This window comes from Leucopleurus acutus (assembly GCF_964270905.1).
Source record: "Leucopleurus acutus genome assembly, chromosome: 20".
NCBI lineage: Eukaryota > Metazoa > Chordata > Mammalia > Artiodactyla > Delphinidae > Leucopleurus > Leucopleurus acutus.
Window position 1 is genome coordinate 8210133 of NC_139162.1, and position 21599 is coordinate 8231731.

The window sequence follows — 21599 nt, forward strand, 5'->3', positions numbered from 1 at the left end:
AGCAGCTAAGTTTGTGGTACCTTGTTAAGCAGCCAGAGAAAACTAACACTTAATCAGGAAATCAGAAGACTAAATATATCAATGTACAAAGTGGGGAGTGATAGGAAGGAAGAAAACAGGGAGATGTAAGAAGGTCCAGTCGAGGTCCCAAAAGCTATTGGTTGGGGAAGGCTCCCCTGGGCCTTCCTGAAGGAGAAGGACGTTGGCGCCTTGGGGAAGGTGCAAGTTGGGAGGGAATTCCAGGCAGAGTGTGTTCTCTATGTGAGGGCCCCACGCAGGGAGGGGACATGGCACAGGTTAGGGAGTGCAGGGAGGCTAGAGGGCCTAGCTCGCCAAGCATGAGGAGGAAATGATGCAAACTCAGCCTGGAAATGGTCTGCTGGATCAGGCAGCCTCTGCAAACTGGGTGAGGGGTTTGGGTTCTTAACCTACGAGAAATGCGAGTATTTTAAAAAAACTTTTATTGGAGTAGAGTTGGTTTACAGTGTTGCATCAGTTCCTGCTGTACAGCAAAGTGTATCAGTTACACATATACACGGATCCACTCTCTTTTAGATTGTTTTCCCATAGAGGTCATTACAGAGTCTTGAGTAGAGTTCCCTGTGCTACGCAGGAGGTCCTTATTAGTTATCTATTACGTATATAGTAGTGTGTATATGTCAATCGCAGTCTCCCAGTTTATCCCTCCCTCGACCACACTGCTTTCCCTCCTGGTAACCATACATTGGTTTCCTACATCTGTGACTCTATTTCTGTTTTGTAAATAAGTTCATTTGAAATGGAAATATTTTGAATAGTGTTAAGCCACAGGGAAATCAGGTTAGATGTATACTTTAGATCTGTGTTGTCAAATGCAGTAGCCGCTAGCTATGTGTAGCAATGTAAATTTAAATTAATAAAAATTAAATAGTTAAAGAAATTCAGCTTCCTGGTGACATTAGCCACATTTTAAGTGCTCAGTAGCCGCGTGTGGCTAGTAGCTACCACATCAGACGGAACAGATAGAGAACATTTCCAACATTGCAGAAAGTTCTGTTGGCCTGTGCTGCTGTAGAAGAAACACCCCAACTGCAGAGGGGAGCATGGACTAGGAAGGGAGGTAAGAATAGATGTGGGAGAGCAGGTAGGAAGAAGCTTCCCGATATTCCAGGTGGGATTTGATGGTAGGACAACCTAAGATGGCGGCAGTAGAGGTGGACATAAGTGGGTAGATTTGAAATCTACGTGGGAGGTACCCAGGGATTTGGGGAAGTTTCTGCCTTACTTTGACTCTTCATTAAAACCATCACTTAAGTTCATGGGACCTCAATTTCCTCATCTGTGAGTGGGAGTAAAACCTGCTTCAAAGGGGATATTGTAGGGGAAAACCCCTGGCATAATGGGTGTTCAATAAAGTGTACATCTCACACCCTTTATGTCTCCAACTTGAAACGGTCTTTCGAATATTTAGATCCAGACGGAGTCATTTTGGAGTTACAAACACCTGCTGATCAGGTGAGCTCTCTCTCGAGAGTGGAGCCTGATCAGAGAATCTCCCGCTCAGCTGGACAAGCCCTAAGTCTAGAACAGCCCTTGGGTGTGAAGGTCACCGGGAAAGGTACAGAGGGAAAGAGCCATATGTGGAAAATGAGCAATTCTGTTCCCACCATGACGGCAGGGCGCCCAAATGGAGCTATTTTGCAGTCAGAATACCACGTAGGAGCATACCAGGAGAGCGAGCTTGAGGGAGGCAAGGAGGAGAGCGTGCCGTCGTGTAGAGAAGATAATTGAATCCATGGGAGGTCGACTGGGGCTCATTTCACACGGAACCACACAACAGCGCATAGCTCACTCAAAGACAATACAGGCCTTCAAAGGGAACCGCTAAGGGGTGTGCATTTCGCTATTAAGGGCACAACATACTCTAAGTGAGATACATTGTTATGCCTCTTCTTCCCAGCCACAGCCGGGAAATAGCCATAAAGGAAATGAAGTATATTTGCCTTGTTAACACAGTTTGTATTACATATTCATAAACCATTTTGTGAAACTGCAAGGGGAAGATTCAATTGTCCTGGAAGCTGATAATGGCCAAACTGCCATAGAGAAAGCAGGCAGCATGTTATGGAATTAGCTGCACAGTGAATGAAATGCAACGCCTATAATAAACCCATTCAGATATAAATTATGGCCGAGTAGATGCAATGTTTGTTAAGCAATAAAGCTTGCCACCTTACATGGGGAATTGAATGAGATTTATCATAAAATATGGCGGAGGATACACTAAGAATCTGACTCCCCAAAGTGGACTTAATCAAAACAATCTAGAGAGCAGGCTTCCAGGAACAGGAAACGAAAAGAAAATGATAGCAGTGGGTCCAAAGGGTATTATGACATTGTGACTTGAAATACCCTTGGTCTCAGCAATTCCACCAAGAATATTTTGCATTTTGAAAAAAAACAAAGCTGTTTTGACTTTTCCTTTGAGAATTATCAAAATGCCTTAAGCTCTGGGAGTACAAAATGTGACCAATAACTGACTTCCTGGTTGGCCAGGGAAATAACTGAATTCAAGGGCAGGGAACTTGTCCAAGTGACAGTGGGGTCTTGGTTTCCCTTGGAAATGGTTGAGGCCGACGATCCCCAGGGAGGAAGCTGGTTTTTCGACCACACTGTTGGACGTTTCACTGGGTCCTTGAAGGACGTGTGGCTCATTTTCTCAGAAGGCCTCCCACAGATCTTCCACGCACCATGCTAAATGAATATGAGGGCACGTTATGTATCGTCTCCTGGAGCTGGAGCTTGGGTTTATCTCGGGCTCCACTTTCTGGGAAAAATAAAATGAAACCAAATAAAATAAAACAAGAATTAACCCAGCATGATGCAGTCTTTCTGGTATTGTTACTTGAAAATAACTGCAAATTTTTATGGCTTTACAAGTTGGAGTCAATGATTTCAGTGTATTGAGAACAATGAAAAATACCTTAGGAATGTAATATAGTCCCAGAGTTGGATTAAGAGTGTTTAGAAGCCAAAAGGACTTTTCTGCCTGCTAATAACATTACCCTGAAATCTAATGAAATAGTCTCCCTAAAGTCAAGTTTATTTTCCCATTTGCTGTTAAAAATAAAACAAATGTCTTCTTTGGTCAGCTCATCACTCAATCCATATACCATCAAACTATGCTTCAGATAGCAAAATCATACGACTTAAATGGGTCAATTATGAGGTTTTAGAAGTACAGATTGTTTCCAACCTTCAGTGAAGTAAGCAGACAATGAGAATTTGACAACAGGCTTCAACACACTCCCAAAGAAGCTTAAAAAGCACGCATTTTGGAGTTGTTGTTGGTGACTTCAGCTACACTGTACTCACTGTGTCCTCACTGTGTGTGTGTGTGTGTGTAAATGTAAATGTACGAATATGTACATATGTATATAAACATGTATATGCATTTTAGACACATGTTATATATATGTACAAATTATATATATATATATCAAGAAAATATAAGTATTAACAAAACGATTGGAAAAATCAGAAGTCATATTAGAGTCTAATAAATTGATAACATCTTTTCTTCGCTCTCATCAAAACCCATCCTCCACATTCCTTCCTCCAACTAAGATGAAACAAGTGCTAAGTATTTGGAAAGGTAATCAGAATAATAGGGTACCGAGATAAAACATAAAGACGATAATTGTTCTCAATATCTTATTTAGGAGGATAATGCCAATAGCTTGCATTCGTATTGGCTTATTAATTTTTTCCTTGCTGTCACCTCATTCACTTCTCACAGAAATCTCTACAGAAGAGGCATCTCTATCACCATTTTATGGGTTAGGGACTCAAGGAAGCTCATGCATCATTAAAACAATTCCTTCAGGTAAAGAAATAGACACCTTGACTTAAAGTGATGAAGGGTTCATTTGTCCGACATAACAGGAAGTCTGGTGGTAAGCCTTTCAGAGTAGAATGTGCCAACAGATTCCTAGACGTTTTCTCTCTTTCCTCGCCATCATCCACTAGACTTTCCAGAATGAAAAAAGGTGAAGGGCCACACCCCCAGACTGGGTCCTTTTTTATCACCAAAATCAGTGCTTCCCCAGCAGCCCCATTCTGCAGACTTTCCCACTTTCATTTCCCTGATCAGAACTTTTACTTGGCCACCCCTAACTGGGAACTGGCCAGAGAGAGTGGGCTGTGGGTATAATATTATGTATCAATTATTAAATGTAGATCTGGGTTTGCCCAATTGGCACTTCTATATAATGGCGTTTACACTGAACTTGAGATGGATTGGACAGACCCACACACTGAAGATTTTTAAGTTCTGGTTTATGATTCTGAATTAGCTTAACCAATGAGGATAATTTAGCGTAATTTCTGAAGCATTTGGTTTTTATGGGAAGGCTAGGTGAGGCAGCCATGAAGGCTGATTTTTAAAGCTGTGTAAGCAGTAGGTTCTCTGCTTCACACTGAAAACTCTAATGTGCATTCTGGATTGGTTAACCAGTATCCCAGTGATTGTGTAACTAGGGCACCAGCCGTTTTTCCTCCTCTGGAGAATGATCAGAAGTTGAGCTGAGAGTTTCAAAATCCAAGAGAAAGAAAGAATATGCTTTCTCTTTAGAATCCTCTTCATCATCTTTGTTGATCAAGCCAGCCATTATCTCGACTATGGGTACAACCAATTTGGTATGGATGCTTTTCAGTTCCCATGATTCAGTGTGGCCATTTCCACAGCATGAACCCTTCCACACACCACGCGTGTGGGAGGGAAGGAGAGAAAGGGGCTGAACAAACAAAACACGCTACAGACTCCACTCGCCTCCAAGGCGACACCTGCCTCTAAGACAATCCTCAGTGAGATGTGGGAACCAAATGTTACATCCCACACTTGCATCCCCTGCACTTAGTTCGAAGCACAGGGTCTCTGTTGAACAGGGTTTGGCTGAGGTAGAAACTTTCTCAAAGTTTCAGTGATCTGTTACTGTGCAATAAACCGTCCTAAAATAGAGGGACTTGAAACAGCACCCATGCGTTGGCTCACAGTGCTGCAATTTCAGCAAGTGTTGGAATTGGCGGCTTATCTGCCTACCAGCTGACGTTGCTGTCATGTGACTCATTCATCTGGGAGTCACACAGGAGCCTCTTCAAAGCTTTTTTACATGGCAGCTGGATCCCAAGAAAATGAAGGTGGAAAATTCCAGGCCTCTTGAGCGCTAGATTCAAGAACGTACACATCTCTTTGACACGTTGCATTGGTCATAGCAAGGCACCAGCCAGCGCAGATTCTAGGGAAGGGGAAACACAGTTCAACCCTTGATGCCAAGAGTCGCATGTGCTCAGGGGGTGGGAGGGATCCTTGGCAACCATCTTTGCAGGCAGCCCGCACATCCGGGATCAACTCTCTCCGAAGACTTTATCGGTTCCCTCGAGGAATCCTTGCTCTCCCAGGAACCTGCACATCCCTCAGATGGAGCAGCAGCACGGTGTGGAGAGCTTCAGAGCAAGGAATTTAAAGTTGGATTACTGGATTCTAAGTTTGGCTGTCCTGCTGGCTCACTGTCAAATCTTCATCAAGTTATTTAATGTGTTTGGGCTTCAGTGTTCTCAGTAAAATGAAGGTAATAGCAATGCCCTCCTCGTAGGCTATTTGAAGTATTTTACAGAGTTAATCCACCTAAACCATTTAGGACAGTACCTGATACTTGACAGGGGTTCAGTAATATTGATTCACAGCTGCCTCCTCCTCTTCTAGGAGTTTCTCAGGGCAGGGCTGGTGTTGTCACCTCTGTGCTTTGGGATCCGGTAAAGATTTTAATATGGTGGGTGCTCAGTGAATATGTAATAAATGAATAATGAACTGAGGCTACCCTTTTCTTTAACAGTGTCCATCTGAAGGCAAATATTTATTTTCAAAAAAGTATGGATTGGGGTAGCATATGTCATGTATGCCATGTGTGTGTCATGTGTGTTCACTTATTCATTCATTCATTCATCAGATATTATTGAGCACCAATTATAAGCTGGGAGTCCATTATGTCCTAGAGGTACCATGGTGCATAAGCCATGTGTAGCTTCTGCCCTCGTGGTAGTTATATTCTAATGAGAGGAGAAAATAAATAAACTCAAGATAATAATAAGTGTTTTGAAGAATATAGCTGTAGGATAGAGTGTTTGGTTGAACCGGGAATAGGCATAGGATGAGATGCAGCTTTGGGCTGGTGATATAACTTCAGGTTGGTGGAACTCCCAACTTTTCCAAAGAGTTAGAATTTCAGGAGAGACCTCAAGGAGAAAAAGTCAGTCATTTGGAGGTGCGTGGATAGAGTCTTCCAGGAAGAGAGAGGAGTAAAAACAGAGACTTGTTGTGGAAATAAGCATGGAATTTAAAAATATGAGGAAGCCCCATATGCCTGGAGCTTGACAGGCCAAGGGGAGAAAAGGTAGATGGGTTAAATGGGGCAGCACTTCTGATTCAGTGCAGTGGAGTACCATCAAAGGGTCTTAAACATGGAGGGGGAAATAGCTTCCCTTCCTTGTATTTCATTCTTGGGTTATTTTATTGCTGATAGCCACCCAACACAGCCCTGACCCTGTATACACAGAACTGGGGAAATCCTGTTCTGAGGTATGTGCGTATAGGAGTAGGTAATGGTGGTGGTAGTTTAGGGTTGGTGGAGAGGGTCCTCTTCAGACAGCACTGGAAATGTATTGAGTTCCCCGAGCAAATCCAGATGGTCCAGGTTCTTTTTGTACCAAGGATGAAATGATGGTGGTGCCTGACGACGGTGGCCAGTGATTTCACTTTGACGATGTGCTGGGCACTGCTAAGTGCTTCACAGACATCGTGTTTGAGTCTCACGCACACCAAGAGTTCGCTGCCATCGGTGTCTGGGTTTTACAGATGAACACGCTGAGATCTGCGAGGTGAAGTGCCTGCCCCGAGGTTAACCGGCTCAGGACTTGAGTCCAAAGCTCTGGACCTTCTCTTTCCAGCACATTTCAAAGTGCTGCTCATCTGCACCTCCTCCCATGAAGCCTCCCCAGACGGTGCAGATACGTGGGGACTGAAACTCAGTGATCAGTTACAAGATATTCTCTAGAACTTGTGGAAATCATAGGGTGTGTGAGCTGGTTTCGCAACAGCGCTCCTAATGAGCCATTCAGCGACGAGCGCACACGCGTGGGGGAGTCTCAGCACAGCTCGCCTTTGGTGCACTTGTGTCGCTCTTTGGTGTCTGAACACAACTTGAGATTTCCAAACTGTTCCCCAAGGAAGTGGATCAATGGCATTTCTTAGATTTTATAGATTTGGGGCTGTGGCAGGCTGAACCTTGGCCTTGAGTCACACGGCAGAAGGATGGAAGCTTCCGAAGCCCAAACGGAGAAGCCATATTCCACGTCCTTCCATCTAAAGGTTAAGTGATTTGACCTTCACCTGAGGTCATTATATCCAGGAGAGGTTGGCTGGGTCATAGCACATCAATTACTTCTTTTTTTTTTTATATAAATTTATTTATTTATTTTTGACTGCTCTGGGTCTTCGTTGCTGCACGCAGGCTTCCTCTAGTTGTGGCGAGCGGGGGCTGCTCTCCGTTGTGGCGCGGGCTTCTCATTGCTGTGGCTTCTCTTGTTGTGGAGCACAGGCTCTAGGCACGTGGACTTCACTAGTTGTGGCATGCGAGCTCAGTAGTTGTGGCTCAGGGGCTCAGTAGTTGTGGCTCACGGGCTCTAGAGCACAGGCTCAGTAGCTGTGGTGCACAGGCTTGGTTGCTCCGTGGTATGTGGGATTTTCCCGGACCAGAGCTGGAACCTGTGTCCCCTGCACTGGCAGGCGGATTTTTAACCGCTGTGCCACCAGGGAATTCCCATCAATTACTTCTTTAGTTTGTCCATCAAACATTAAATGCCTCGGAGGTCTCAGGTGCTCTGCTAGGTGAGGGGAGTGCAGGTGTGAATGAGACTTGCCCTGCCCTTGAAAAGGTGTCAGCTGTTTCCACGTGGACATCTGTCCTCATTCTACCTCAGCATGTCCCAACCCAATCCAGTGGTGGTTAGGGATGCAGGCACTGATACAAAACTACCTGGGTTCAAATCCTGGCTCTGTGTAACTAGGGCTAGTGCCTTAACTTTTCTGCCCCTCTGTGTCCTCACCTATAGAGCTGTAAGATTAATAGTACATAAATAAAAGAACTGTTGTGTAAATAAAGTGATACAATACAGCTTTTGTTTTCAAGTTCCCTAATGATAGCCATCACCTGGGATGCTTGTTAAAAATACAGCTTCTCAGGACCCTCTCATGCAAATTCTGAGGCAGAGTGGCTTTGGGGTTCAAAACCTTGGGTTTTTGTTTGTCTGTTTGTTTGGGTTGGTTTTTTTTTTTTATTTTAAACAAATATTCCAGGTCGTAGTTGTCATCAGGATAATCTGGGAAACATTGATGAAACACGTGAAGAGCAGTGGTTCTCGATTTTCATTGCATATTGCTCGGAACTTTAAAAATCCAGATGCGTGGGTCCAACTTGAGAGATTCTGCTTTCATAGGCGTGGGTGCCTACTGGGGTGTTTAAAGCCTCCCCAGGAATTCCTGATATGCAGCCGAGGTTGAGAATAACCTGCTATAAACCGTTTAGCACAATGCCTGGCACAAAGTGATGGGCAACAAACACCCCGTCATCCTTACCATTCTTTTCATCTTCCCCAAAGGAAGTGAGAAACACGCAATTAAGGAGAAAATTAAGAATGTCAACTTCTGTGTAAGAAGAATGGAAAGAGTCATTCTGAGCTCCTGTGACGCTTACTCTTTCATTATGACATTCAGATGCTCTCCTGGGCTCCAGATGTTAAACATTTTTGTCTTTCTCCTTCTTGACTGTAAACCTCTATCAGGAGCAAGATAATGTGTTTTCGTTTTAATTTTTTAATATGCCCCCAAAGATTTATCCAATACCTTGTGTATATAGTAGTAGTGAACGACTGTTTATCAAAGTAATAAGATAAATGTGTTAATGGAAGAATCACAGAGACAAAATATTACAGAAAAGGTGAGGAAGGAGAGAATTTCGTACTGTTGGAGAGTCTGGGAATCATCACTTGAAGGCTGGCCTGAACGTTTTGAAGTGGAGCGGAGGAGGGCACTTCTGCTGGGAGAAATGGTTTCTGTGAATTTGGGGAGGAGGAAATATCATACGTCTGTACAAGGACAAAAGAATACTCATGTTGGGATGGAGGAAATATCCCAGGCAGACCTAAGCTAAAAGGACGGGTGGAAGAAGGTGCTAGAGGGTTCACAGTATTAACTCCGAGCGCTGGGTCAGTTTTCCATGGTATGCGAGGTGGATCTGGAATTTGAAGCTTGCACACTCCAAGCTGCTACACCCTCCTGGCTCCCAACCTCCTGGCTCCCAGTGTCTTGAACAGCAGGGGGATAATGAAGACTTTCTCAGCAGAAGCATGACAGCCTCAGACAGATTTTGTAGAACAATCACGTTGGCAGCCGTGAGGAGGAACAATGGCAGAGCGGCAAAAGTAGCGATCAGGGGAGCAGTTCTTTCCAAAGTCTTTTCTTCTCATACAGGGTGAGTGACATGCATGCTTCCGACAAACAAGCAAACAAACAAAAACCGGCACCGAGGGCAGCACACAAAGTGCATAAATACATGCCATGCATTCTCGACTCCTGAGTGTAGGAGGGCCGCCAGTTTGGATCTGAGCGTTCTGGCAGCCAACGTGATTCACAGAGGTTATAAATGGTACATAGGATGGTCACTCAGGAGATGCCCAGCCCTTGCTGTTACTGAAACTAGAGAGCACATCCTCCCTGTGGATCTCAAAGTGAGGACCCCATGCAAAACGCTGCATGTTGCTCTCAACAGTGAAAACAGCAAGGAGTCTGTACTGCTGCTTTGTGAATGGTCCTTAACGAAGGCAGGCGGTCTTGCCAGTGGGTAACGCTCCGTCTTAACCCTGCAGGATCTATGTTTAGGATTTGGACACTCCAACTTAAGATTTTTCATAGCATTTTTGTTTACTAAAATAAATCGCTCCTCTACCACCTCCGAAAAGTAACGGTTGCCTCTTTTTTTGCGGTATGCGGGCCTCTCACTGCTGTGGCCTCTCCCGTTGCGGAGCACAGGCTCCGGACGCGCAGGCTCAGCGGCCATGGCTCACGGGCCCAGCCGCTCCGCGGCAAGTGGGATCTTCCCGGACCGGGGCACGAACCTGTGTCCCCTGCATCGGCACCAGGGAAGCCCACCTCTTTTTTTTTTTTAAGTCAACTAAATGATTGATCAGTTCCTACTATATCCCACTTTATCTCCAGTGTTGCAAATGTAAGGCTGGGCTTTTTAATATGTATATTGTAATTTCTTGATGTCATACCTAAAGCGTTTATAATGAAGTGTCAATCGCCGTGGTGGTATGTGAATATAAATCTTCCTAATGACATATTAAACAGAGCAGAAGCGTCTCAGCCTTGCTCCCTTGAGGCTTTTATGCTGTTTTCAGAACTCTTCATATCTTGTCTGCATAGAACCATAGGTTCTCATGTTTAAAGTTGCCTAAAGCTTATGCAGCCACGAACTCTTTTCCGTCCCCTTCTCACCACTTCCAGTCACAAGAAGTTGCAAAATCAGATTGAACAGGTTTCTCACACTCCGAAGTTCTCTCTCTCACCATGACTCCAGGAGAGCAGCTTCGGAGAGGAAGAAGTGGGAGGGGAGGCAATAAATAGATAGAAATTAAGTACCTGCTCTGTGTCAGTCACTTTGCACATTACTTTCTGGAACTAGACAACATCAGTGACATGTATTCACTTCCCACTTAACAAGGACGGGAAGTGAGGCTTGGAGAAGCCAACTAGCACGTTTAGGTTTACACAGCTAGTAAGTGTCAGAGAAAAATTCTGTCTCAAATCTGACGTCACTACCCAAGTTCCGTCCATGGTAATATGCACCTCCAAGGATAAATCTGAAAACATAGGTGCCGTGGGTTTTAATTCCAGGTAAAATGATGTACACACCTTCTTCCATCCTGTCTCTTCCACTGAATGAAGCTATAAAAGCTCAGTAGAATGTATGGGGAAGCTATGCCTGGAGAAACAATTTGAAGTCTCTGAAAGTAGCAGTAGCAGGCAAATTGGGGAAGAAGAGCCACATTAAGAGTCACTGAAAGTTTGGTGAGTTTACCAGCTTTTTACCTCCTCTGCCCCACAGCCTGGACTCGAGGCAGCGCAAAACACAAAGTGGTCATCCATGCATACAGACAGAACTCCCAAAGGAGCCCTCTAGCCCTGGCTTGAGAAGCAGGAAAAGGGACACCCAAAGCTCAGCGAGAGCAGGAAAATCATCTCTTTTGAAAAATACCTTTACTCTCTTGAGCCCCAGTGCCCAGGTAATCATTGCACGGTGGTGACAGTGCGGTGTTAGTGATGGAACTGGGGCTCTTCAAACTACTAAAACGCAGAGGGAGATGAGCCTGCCTCTCTACTTGGTCCCGAAAGGGTGAGGAGTACCCCACTGCTCTTTTCCTCTCCTGTCTTCCCACCACTTGGCTGTGGATGAAGGTACCATTGTGGGAAAGAGCAGGGGAACAAAAGCCCTAGCTTTCTGGTAGGGGCACCAAAACAGGAAGCCTCAGGAAGGTGGAACGTAGCAGGGAGATGATGGAGAGAGAGGAGCTTGGCAAAAATCAACCCAGTGAGTTGTGTTTAAACTCCTGGAATCACTCCCACACTGAGCACGTGCGTTTATGATCCCAAAGAACATACCAAAGAGTTTGAGATGCGAACTAAGAGAGAGAGACCCCACTCACTGGGGTGGTGTCCCAGACAGCCCACTGGGTGGGACACATGCAGGATAAGTTCAAACAGCACTGCAGAGGCTTTGAAAAAGGGACTGAAATGGAAACCACAACCTGCAAAAGTCTGGGGAGAACTTGCAGCTTCACCCAACAGGGTTGATTGCCTGGTAAACCCTAAGTGTCAACATTCTCCATGGGATTTAAATAAGATCCAGTATCTCCTAACCTAATATTCAAAATGTCCAGTATACAATCCAACGTTAGCTGTCATATAAAGAACCAGGAAAATATCAACTTGTCTGGGAAAAGATAATCAATAGAATACCAATGCCAAAATGCATGGACATTAGGATTATCTGATAAAGACTTTTTTCTTTTAATTTTTATTTATTTATTTATTTTTGGCTGCGTTGGGTCTCTGTTGCTGCATGTGGGCTTTCTCTAGTTGTGGCGAGCAGGGGCTACTCTTTGTTGCTGCACGTGCGCCACTTATTGCAGAGCACGGGCTCCAGGCACGCAGGCCTCAGTAGTTGTGGCACATGGCCTCAGTAGTTGTGGCTCATAGGCCCTAGAGCGCAGGCTCAGTAGTTGTGGCGCACGGGCACAGTTGTTCCATGGCACGTGGGATCCTCCCGGACCAGGGATCAAACCCATGTCCTCTGCATTGGCAGGCAGATTCTTATCCACTGCACCACCAGGGAAACCCTGATAAAGACTTTAAAACAGCTATTATTAAAATGATCCAAGAAGTAAGTGCCTACACTTTTGAAAAGAAAGGAATGATAGAACACAAAATAAATGGAAGATACACAAAAATGGAAATTTTAGAAATATAAATAGAATAACCTAAATTATAAAAAACCCACCTCACTGAATGTACTTTATAACAGAATAGAGATTAAAAGAGGGGAGTCACAAGGTGAACCTGATCGATAGAAATTATCCAACCTGAACAATGGATAGAAGAAGAGTGAAAAGAGCCTCAGGGACCTTGGGACACTACCAAAGATTCAACATTTGTGTTACAGGAGTCCCAGAGGAGAGGAGAAATAGTGTGGTGCAGAGAAAAAAATATTTGAAGAAGTAATAGCTGAAAACTTCCCAAATTTGGGAGAAGACATAAATTTACAGATTCATCAATCTTAATGAATCCCAAATAAAATAAACCAAATGAAATACCCTCTGATACATTATCATCAAACTATTTAAACCTACAGATACAGAAAAAAAAATCTTGAAAACAGCCGGAGGAAAACAGCTGTTTACTTATAGGGACTAACGATTTGAATGACTATGGTTTTCTTCTCAGAAATCATGGAGGACAGAGGAAGTAGAATGACACTTTTAAAGGGTTGAAAGAAAAGAATTGCTATCCTAGAATTCTACAATCAATGAAAATAGAGGTAATATTCAATCAATGAATAAAGCTAAACTAAAGAGACTTAGGGGAACCAACTGTCCCAATTTGGTTCCCCAGGACTGAGGGGTTTCTCTGGATGCAGCACTTCTAATCCTAAAACTAGGCAAACAAGAACAGTTGGTCACCCTAACATTCTCAGATGAAAGAAAACGAAGAGAATTTGTTGCCATTAGTCCTGCTTTAAAAGAATTGCTAAAGGAAGTGCTTTAGACAGAGGGAGGCGAAAACAGGTGGAATACTTGAACCATCAGGAATGAAGAAAGAAAAAAGGAAATGATTCTTCTCCCTTTGAGTTTTTTAAATGTGCTTGATGGTTGAAAGCAAAAATTTAACATAGTCTGATGAAGTTTTCAATGTATGCATGCTATCTAGCATCATACTCAATGGTGAAAGACTGAAGGTCCCCCTGCCACCCCAAGATTGGAATAAGGAACAGAGATCTACTCTTAGCGCTCCCATTCAACATTTTGGTGGAAGTTCTAGCAAGTATAACAAGGCAATCAGAGGAAATAAAATTCATACAGATTAGAAAGGAAGAAATAAAACCCACTCCATTCCTTAGAGGATGTGATTGGATTTGTAGAAACTCCCAATTAGTTTACAACCAACAGCAACAACAATATAAACTCTTAGCACTAATATGTTAATTTAGGAGAATTACAGGATCCCAATTACACACTAAAATCAATTGTATTTCTACATACTAGCAACGAAGACCTGAAACCAAAATTTGAAAAACAAATCAAAAAAATATTACCATCTACAATAGCTCCACAGGTGAAATACTTAGATATAAACCTGAAAGTCATATTTAGGATCTATATGCTGAAAACTACAAAATGCTGATAAAAGAAATAAAAGGAGACCTAAATCAATGGGGAGACATCCCTCGATCACGCATTGGGAGACTCAACACTGTAAAATGTCAGTTTGCCCCCAGTTAATCCATAGATTCAATGTACTTTCCAGTCAACATCCCGGTGTTTTGTTTGTTTGTTTGCTTGTTTTTTGTAGACAAACTTATTCCAAAATCTATATGGAAAGGCAAAGGAGCTGAAATAATCAAAAGAAATTTGTAAAAGAAAAGTGAAGTTGGAGAAATCACTCTACCCAATTTTAAGACTTACTATAAATCTATAGCAATTTAGACATGAGGTATTAGTTAAGGGAGATCCATATAGACCAAATGGAGAAAAATAGAGTGTTCGGAAATAGACCCACACAAACATGGCAAATTGATTTTTGAAAAAAATAAAAAAGGTAGTTCAATGAAGAAAGGTGCTGGAAATTTGGAGCACCAAATATTTTTTATAATAAATGGTGCTGGAAAGTTAGAGATATATGTGTATATATATATATGTATATGTATATATACATATACATATATATATGTATGTGTGTGTATATATATTATATATATATAAAACCTCAACCTAAACTTCACATCCTATTCAAAAATTAACTCAAAGCATACAATAGATCTAATAATAAAATGCAGAACTATAATACTTTTAGAAGAAAACATAGGAGAAGATATTTGTCACCTGGGGTTAGGGAAAGAGTTCTTAGACATAACCCAAAATCATAATTTATTAAGGAAAAAAAATTGGACTTAAAGATGTTTGCTCTGTGAATGACACTGCTAAAAGAATGAAAACATAAACTACAGACTAGGAAAAAATATTTGCAAATTGCATATCAGCAAAGGACTTCTATGTGGAACATATAAAGAACTCTCAAAATTCAGTAGTAAGAAAGCAAATAACCTGATTTTTTTAAAAAGGGCAAAAGACTTGAATAGATATTTCACCAAAGGGAAGGCAGATTAGCACATGAAAAGATATCCAATCAAAAGAAATTAATTGAATGCAAATTAAAAAGGAGTGATGCCAGAATGAGATACCACTACAGTTTACTAGAATAGCAAGAAAAAAATACTGACAATACCAAGTGGTGGCTGTAGGAGGTGGTTGCCACAGGCCCATTGAGAAGACGTGGGCTGACCCATGAGCTGGATCCAGGGAGATGAAGGCTCCTCACCTCCTCCCCTGTCCTTGGAATATATGTTCTGCCCACTGTTCCCACAGTGGAAACTGTTCCAAGGGCATAGCCTTGAGAGAATAAGCTGTGGTTGAGGCCATCTGGACACTATAGTGATGGAACCCCTTTAAGGCCTCTATATAAACTTCTAAGATTCTGACTGTTGAGCACGGACACCTACTCGTCTTGTGGCCATACAAGACAAGCCTTGGAAGTAATTTCTCCTACCAATTTGGAGTGGTCTGCCTGTTTCTTCCATCTTTACTTGCCCCTCTGTGTACAGGAGCCAGTTTGAGATTTCATCTGGGAAAACTGCCACAGCTGCAAACCATCTATGGCAAGGATGTGGAGGAACAGGAACTCTCATAGGTTGTTGGTGGGATTATAAAATGGTACAGTCTCTCTGGACAACAATTTGGTAGATTCCCCAAAGTTAAATACACGCCTGTCCTGTGATACAGCAGTCCCACTCCTGGGTGTTTACTCTAGAGAAATGAAAACTTGTGTTCAGAGAAAAACTTGCACATGAATATTTATAGGAGCTCTACTCACAACTGCTAAAATTGGGAAACAACCCAAATTTCCTTCAATGAATGATGAGTAAGCAGAATGTGGTGCATCCGTCCGATAGGATACTCTCAGCAATAAAAAGGAACGGACTCTTGATACATACGACTTAGATGAACCTCAACACACTATACTGAATAAAAAAAGCCACTCTCAAAACGTTACATTATATTCCATTCCTGTGATATTCTCGAAAAGACAAAAGTGTTGTGAGTGACAAAGAACAGATGAGTTGTTGCCAGATGTTAGGGATGTGGGAAGGGGTAGCTACAAAGGCAGGAGGGGATTTGGGGCAGAGGAGATGGGCCTCTTCTGTATTTTGATTGTGGTCGTAGTTGTATGAATCTATGCATGTGTTATATAGAATTTATAGAACTACAGGTGTAAAATAAAAGCCAATTTTACTGTATCTTAAGCTAAAAAATAATAAGTGTAGCAATTATTTTCGTTGTATTTATTTTTACTTACAAACATATTTCCTAAATACGTTCTCACTGCAAAAACAATAAAGACGCGGGTGAAGTTCCTACACCACCTTGACTAAACCTGTCAGTCTCACTCTCCTCCCCAGCGGTAACCTCTCTCATCAGTCCATCTCTTTTTTTCTAAAGGAGTAATCATTTCTAATGTTTGGAATCATTTCAAACGCTCAACTCTTTAATGATGAAATAAGTGAGATCAAACAAGCAAAGATACCTCAAGCATTTCAATATGTGGGAAAAGATTGACACAAAGTAGGTGACGGTGCTGTTGTTATGACGTTGTAGGACACACAGACGTGTATCTAGGTTCACTGAGATTATTTTAAAAATAATCTTCTGTTACCATCCACCACACTCACTCACACTTCAACTCTTTTCGTCTTACGTCATGCTATTCATTTTCCGTGAGTTACTTCATGCCTTTTAAACCTTCCCATCTAAAATCTCCCCCATCAATCATGGACTATCACTAAATCAATCTTAGGGTAGATATTATGAACAGACACTCCACAGATGCAGAATCACAGCCAAAACAGATCACTCCTTTTTGATCTGCTGGTCCCAGTGCTCATGTGTTGGATATTCCCCACACCATCTTTCACCTCATATCTCTGATGAAATGCACTGATTTCCCACATTTCCGGTTTTAAATCTGGGCCCCATTTTCCAATTTCTGACCATCTCTCTTGTTTTGGTGTGGGGTCATTCCAGGCTGAGCTGGCCATGGCACTTGTGTGGTATACCCCTGGGGACTCCTTTATTGGTCAGCCCCCATGGACGGGCTCTGCTAACATAAAGCAAATCATGGCCTAAGCTCAGGCCTCAGGCACGGTGCACCTTTCTTCCTGTCTTGCCCGTCCACATTCTGGATTGTTTTTCCTCTTTGCTCAATTGTGGATGGTATCTCTATGCTGCCAGTAACTCAACCATATTTTAATCACATTAGTTAGTCCAATTGTCAAGTGGCAAAAAATAGATTAGTAGCTTGAATAGTTGAGCTGATATGGTTATTTCATCATCGGTGGCTGTAATAGTTCAACGATTATAATGGGATCAGATTGAATATTTATCATCCAATGCATTGAATAGAAATTGACCTAAAACAGTCAATTTGGCCTTTCAGTTAGAGCCAGACTCTGTTCTTAGTTTTAAGCATTGTCTTTCGCAGTAGGATCACAAGGACACTTTCCATAATCACATGTCGTGACTTGTGTCCTGATTTACATGAATTTTCTTTGATAAACACTGTCATATAACAGCCGTATCGACAGATATGATGATAATGAGCTATGTGATTATAAGTGATATTTTCCTGTTTCCTCAAATTCCTGTGATATTCATTATATTGATTGTATAACAAAACAACAACCCAAAGAAAGACCACCTTTATGAGTAGACCTGTAAAGGGAGAAGCTTCCTACATATTTAAACCCACAAAAGGAGATGCCTTCCTCGCTCTCCTACTCTTTTTCTTAGCACCCAGGACAAGAACTGCATATAGCAGGTACTCACTCATCCTGGAGAAGGCAACAAATGTGGCCCAAAATATGTATAGGATGTCCTGCAGTCTGCTGCACCCTTTACTTGTGTGATATATAGAAAATTCCCACGGTGATCCTGTGAAGTTCATGATTCTATTTCTATTTTATAGGTAGGGAAACAGGCCGAGAGTCAGGGCCTCCACAAATTTATATAGTGACTTTGTGCAAATGAATCCCCTGGAAGACACAGTCCCATGACTTGGCTAGTGGAACACACATAGGATTTCAGTCTTTACTTGCCCCCTAAGTTGGGACACATTTTGCAGTACTGTATATGGTGGCCCTGCTCAGAAAAGTCAAGAAAATTACCCGGGGTCACAAATTAGAAATCAAGGTTTAACCAGCTCTGAAGTTCATGTTCTTCCTGTTTTCACAAACTGCTTACTGGTAGATGAATAAGATTCATGCTGTCCTTACACTGAGAATATTCAGTGATCCAGACTCTAAAACTGAAACTTTCAAAGATCGGATGTAACAAAACACATATAGCTGATTTCCCCAAATTCAGCTCAGATCGCCTCTGATTGAGAACGTCTTTATCTTTGCATGTTGTGGTCGATTTTAAATTCTACTCAGTCAAGCTCCAAAACTATCCCCGCCATCACCTCCCCACCTCCCAACCCCAGGGGCTAAGTTCAACAATACCCTTGCTTTATGTCATAGACAGGGCCGTGAAATATTGGCAGTGGCATCAGTGAAAGCCACAACAGCATTAAGAGAATTCAAAGGAACCAATTTTCTTTTGGTAGCTCAGGTAGCCAACACTTTCCAAAAATATCTGCAGCTTTGTCTAATGCAGATTTGTAACTCGACTCCTCATAAAGCTTTATTTCTCCCAAGCTGTGGTTTTTAAAAGTCACATGATATAAGGCTGTTAACTAATGTTGCAATTTATTTCTATTTAAGGCATTATGTAGGGGAAACAGACTAGCTTAATGGGAGTGATTCAGAATGATATTAAGTGTTAATCAAAGCACAATAAAGTAACAATGAGCTGGATTTTCTGACCCAGGTTGGAGGTAAATTTTCCCCAAATCTTGCCCACCTCCTTATTAATTGATAATGCCGTGCCCCTCTGAACTTCCCCTCTTCTGCCTCGTTGAGATTTGGGTCCATGATTCACTATTCTTGCCTTCAGTAGTTCTGTTTAAGGGGGTGTGTAGCCAGATGAGACACAATACACCTATTTTATTAAAAAGTGGGCAAAAATGTCTGGCATAGACATGCAAACTTTCTGGTATAAAACAAATCTAAAGAATACATACCCAATAGAATGCATGCATATGTTCCCTGAAAGACAGGCGGTACACTGTTCACAGGGGCAACGTTTGTAGTAGCCCAAATCTGAAAACTGCTAAGTGCCACCAGCAGTAGAAAGTGCACTGGAGGGCTCCAGCCAGTGGCTGGCGCTCACTGTATCTTGCCTCCCTTGCTTCTGCTCCTTGATATTTGCTGATTTTAGCTGATTCCAAACTGACCACCAAGCCCTCTCCCACGTGCTGCATTCCTAGGGTGCTCATGGGTGCTTCTTGTGAATAGCAAGAAGCATGTTGCCTCTGAGCCCTTGGTCAACTGGGTGAGATGCAGAAGCCAACTCTGGTTGTCGATGAAGTATCAGAGACTGATCTTTCCACTCCAAGTCCTTGGGGAGTAAAACGAAGGGGAAACAGTATATCCTGCTCTGGGGCTGCTGTATTAAATGAAACGATGCCAAGAAAGCCCTAGGAACCAAGTATCCACTTGATGCACACTGTTAATTATTTTTATCAGCTTTTAAAAGAGAGGAATAGCATACAATGAAAACATCCCACTTCTTGATATTCCCTCAAAAGTTCAAGAAAAAATCCATTCCCTTCATATCTTCAATGGCTCCCTAACACTTATAGAATAAGTAACTTAATAAGTCATTTCAAATGCAACCATCCCCAAATCAGACATTGCAAACTATGGCCTGTGTGTCAAATCTGGCCCGCCATCTGATCTTGTAAATAAAGTTTTATTGGAACCCAGCAGTGTCCCTTTGTTTCCATATTGTTTGTGGCTGCTTTTGTACTTTAAGAGCAATGGCATAGTTGTGACAGAGACTGTATGGTCCACAAACCCTCGAGTCTTTGGTCCTTTATGGAAAATATTTGCTGACCCCTTTCTAGCCTCATCTTCCCTCTAGGTCTCATCTCAAAGAGGGTTTCCTCCTGGATCAGTGATTTCGTTCCTGCCTCCAGCTTTTCCCTCACATGGTTCATTCAACCGAGAGTTACCTTTCCACTGTGCCTTTCTTTCAAAAACTTATTCATTCTTTTTTTTCCCCAGCCTTATTCAGATGTAATTGACATATGACATTGTATAATTTTAAGCTGCACTTATGATGATTTGCTACCTATGTATATTGCAAAATGATAAACACAATAAGGTTGGTTAACATATCCATCACCTCACATAACTACATGACTAGTTTTTTTTTTTTCTTTTTCTTTTGGTATGTGGTGATAACATCTAAGATCTACTCTCTTAGCAACTTTCAAGTATATAATGCAGTGTTGTTAACTATAGTCACTATGTCTTATGTCAGCTCCCCCAACTTACTCATCTTATAACTGAAAATTTGTACCCTTTTATCAACATCTTCTCATCTCCTCCACCACCACCTCCTGGCAACCACCATTGTACTTTCTTTTTCTGTAAGTTCAGCTTTTTTAGATTCCATATATAAGTGACATCATACAGAATTTGTCTTTACTTATACGACTTATTTCACTTAGCATAATGCCCACGAGTTCTGTTTATGTTGTTACAAGTGGCAGGATTTTCTTCTTTTTTATGTCTGAATAATATTCCATGGTGTGTGTGTGTGTGTGTGTGTGTGTGTGTGTGTGTATCACATTTTCTTTATTCTTTCATGCATCAGTGGACGCTTACGTTGTTTTCGTGTATACCTTGGGTGTTGTGAATAATGCTGCCATGAACAGGTGTAGATGTTGAAATACTGATTTCATTTCCTTTGGATGTATTCCCAGAAGTGAGATTGCTAAATAATATTCTAGTCATATTTTAAACTTTTCGAGAAATCTGCATATTGTTTTCCACAGTGGCTGTACCAATTTACATCCCTACCAACAGTGCACAACAGTTTCCTTTTGTCCACATCCTCGTCAACACTTGTTGTCTCTTGCCATTTTGATAATAGCCATTCTAACAGGTGTGAGGTGATATCTCATTGTGGTTTTGATTTAAATTTCCCTGAAGATTAGTAATGTTGAGCATCTTTTCGTGTAAATGTTGGCCATTTGTATGTCTTCTTTGGAAAAATTCCTATTCAGGTTTTCTCACCATTTAAAAATCAGATTATTTGTTTTATTGCTATTGAGTTATATGAATTCCTTATGTATTTTGGCTATTAATTCCTTATCTGATACATGGCTTGCATATATTTTCTCCCATTTCGTAGGTTGCCTCTTCATTTTGTTGATTATTTCTTTTCCTGTGCAGAAGCTTCTAAGTTTGTTGGAGTCCCAATAGTTTATTTTTGCTTTCATTGCTTGTGCTTTTAGTGTCATATAAAAAAAGTCATTGTCAAGACCAATGTCAAGGAGGTTTTCCCCTTTGTTTTCTTCGGCTCTTACATTTTAGCCTTTAATCCATTTCAAGTCACTTTTTGTGCATGGTGTAAGATAGGGGTACAGTTTCCTTCTTTCTTATGTGAATATCCAGTTTTCCCAAGACCAGTTATTGAAAAGACTGTTCTTTCCGCACTATAGTTTTGGC